Below are 3274 nucleotides of genomic sequence, written 5' to 3'. Positions count from 1 at the left end.
TAGAGCCAGGTAAGATACCACAAGAAAAGAATACTGTAGACCAGTGTCACTTATGAATATAGATGCAAAAATCCTCAACAAAATACTAAGAAACCAAATCCAACAGCATATTAAAAATTATACACCATGATGAGGTGGGGTTTATTCCTAGTATGCAGGATCAGTTCAACATAAGAAAATGAATTAATATAACATACCACATGTGGATGTACCCCAGAAAGACTTATTCCTAAGGCTAATCCATTCCTGTAGTTGTAAACTCATTATATGTAGGATCTGTGATGAGGCCACTTTAGTTAAGGTGTGACCTCCCTTCTTCAGGATGGATTTTTCATCTTACTGGAGTCCTTTATAAATGGCATGAATACAGAGAAAGAAAGTCACAGAAGCAAGAAACTGAGCACAATGTTACGAGTAAGTGAAGGGAGAGACCAGCAGATGCTACCATGTGGCAGAGGACCAAATATTGCTGGCTGATGGTCATCAGGAAGAAAGCATTGCTTCTATGACGTCTTTAATTTAGACATTCTCAAGTCTTCAAATTGAAATCTAAATTATTTCCATTGTTTAAAGCCAACTCATCTCATAGTATCTGCTTTCAGCAGCCTAGGAAACTAAAATTCCAAAGTAACACAGTAAGGGAAAAAACACATAATCATCTCATTAAGACAGAAACGGCATTAGACAAAATGCAGCAGCTCTTAATAATAATAATAATAATACAGAGGAGAAGGAAATTTCTACAACACATAAAGGCCATATATGAAAAGCCCACGGCTATCATCCTACTTAACGGCGAAAGACTGAAAGCTTTCCCTCTAAAATCAGGAATAAGACAAGATGTCCACTGTTACCACTGTTATTCTGAAAGTTCTTGCCAGTACACTAGCGAAAGAAGTAATAAAAGTTTTCCAGATTGAGCAGGAAGAAGTAAAACTTTATCTATTTGCACATGATATGATCCTCCATACAGAAAATCCTGAAAAATCCACCACAAAGTTCCTAGAGCCAATAAATGAATTCAGCAAATTGGTGGCACGCAAGATCAACACCCAAAAATCAGTAGTGTGTCTATACACAATGAAAAACTGGAAGAAGAAATTTTTAAAAAACCATAAACAATAGCAACTAAAAGAATCAAATATCTAGAAATAAATCTAACCAAGGAGGTATAAGACTTATACACAATAACTATAAAACATTGGTAAAAGATAGTAAAGAGAGCTAAAGTAATGGGAGAGCATTTTGTGTTCAGGGATTGGAAACTAAATATTTTAAAGATAGCAATCCTACCCAAAGTAAGTTATAGATTCAATGTAATCCAATTAAAATTCCAGCAACCTCCTTTGCAGAAATGGAAAAACCAATTATCAAATTTATATGAGGCTACTGCCTCTGGAGCCCACACTGCTGCAGCAATGAGTTGCCCTGATGATCCCAGGCAGAAAGTGGTGGCAAAGGCAGCAGGAGGATGAACTCTTCCTGGAAGCAGGATGTAGACCTTGCATGTTTCTTCGTGGTCACTGAGCCCCAGTGACACCTGATGGGCTAGGCAGTGTCATTGCCCTTGTTGTTTCATGAAGAAATCCAGAGGATGTCCAGAAGATAATTGTATGTTAGAAATAGAGTGACTTTAAGAGATTGCACAAAGAACTCTAGCAAATTCACAAAACCTTGTTCTGACATTTAGAATTGTTTCTTCCATTTGCTAAAGGGGCAGTATTTGGATGACTTCATGAAACTTATTGAAGAGAGAAGACAATGTGCTGAAGATCTGCTACAGTTCTCTGCAAATATTCCTGCTCTTTATAACAGTAAATAATTTGAAATGTTTTTCAAGGGTGGCGTTATTGATGATGGTTCTGAGTTGATTGGTACTCTTGAAGCTTATTTGGATTCCCTCACTTTTAGCTTTCCATAGTATAGTATGGAAGAAAAGTAAAGTCCTACCAGTGGAGAAGCTGTGAAGAGAAGAACAGTAGAGTATCTTAGGTTGGCAGAGAATCTCAAGCCTTTATGGAAAACCCCAACTTCATGTTGTATCACAGACTCAAGGATCACTAAGTTTAAGGCCCCTTTGGAAACTAAAGAGTCCTGCTGAGGAGCTGAAGCCCTTGAGTCCATGGGGAGATTTATAAGGTTTTAATTGTAATGGCTAAAAGGACAGGATAGACATTCATTTTCAAAGGTCTAAGGAAAAGTAGTGAATACAGCAGAAACAGAAAGACCATCATCCCCTGCTGTATGCCCAATATAACATGTCTGCACAAGTACATCATCTCTGAGGAGTTGGAATTTCTTGTGCTGCAGCATGTGGAAGGAGGCCAACTCTGGTCATGTACCAGATACATTCAGTTAAAGTATTTTAGCAGGTGGAGTGAGGCTGAAGATTTCTGTGACAGTGATGCCATAGAGAGAATGTACTGTACTCCAGAGGTTAGAGCAATCACAGAAGAAACTGAAGGCTGTGATTGGTGGAATTTGGGTGCTGTCCTCTTTGAACTTCTCACTGGCAAGACTCTGGTTGAGTGCCATGCAGCAGGAATAAATAGTCATACTACTTGGAACATGTCAGAATGTGTCTCTGAAGAGGCTCGTTCTCTCATTCAGCTCCTGCAATTCAATCCTGTGGAACATCTTGGTGCTGGCACTGCTGGGGTTGAGGACATCAAATCTCATCAATTCATTACCCCATGGATTGGGCAGAACTGATGAGACTAACCCAATGTAGGGTTATCTACATGCATTCTGATCTCTGTGACAGACATCTCTAGCACTGAGGCAACTTTGCCTTTAGCCATTAATGGAGCACCAAATCATTTGGATAAAGACATTTAAGGAAATGGGAGGGAAAAAAAGGTTAAACAAGAGCACTTTATTTAGTTACTATCTGGACAAAATGTTGATTTATAACAGCAAGGGGCTGTTATATACAAACCTTTAACCGACTGTGATCATTATTTAATCTGCATTTAGTGTTGCACATGAGTTGTAAACCCAACTGAAAGAGGAGTATTGTTCAAGTTATTCCTCTGTTAAGAAGTTCTAAGGACCTTTAGATGGCAGCTAATAGTGTTTATTGGCTAATATAGGTTTATATAATCAAATTAATATTTGCTGAATACTACACTAAAATGCTTCATGAATAATTTCATCTATGGAACACAAAACATGAGAAAAAAAGAATATATATATGTATGTCTAATAGGAAACTTGTACCATGATGCTGTATAATTAATGTATCTACAATGTGGTCTCCCATTGTTTCATACTT

General features: G+C 37.8%; 1 pseudogene; it reads left to right on the top strand.

The window, feature by feature from the left end:
- The first annotated feature begins 1471 nt into the window (after positions 1 to 1471).
- Positions 1472 to 2712, top strand: LOC131280700 (ribosomal protein S6 kinase delta-1 pseudogene; annotated as a pseudogene).
- The last annotated feature ends 562 nt before the right edge of the window (positions 2713 to 3274 follow it).

Source organism: Dasypus novemcinctus, chromosome 12, assembly GCF_030445035.2.
Source record: "Dasypus novemcinctus isolate mDasNov1 chromosome 12, mDasNov1.1.hap2, whole genome shotgun sequence".
Lineage (NCBI taxonomy): Eukaryota > Metazoa > Chordata > Mammalia > Cingulata > Dasypodidae > Dasypus > Dasypus novemcinctus.
Note: the sequence above shows the minus strand (reverse complement) of the source record. Positions and strands in the feature narration are given on the sequence as shown.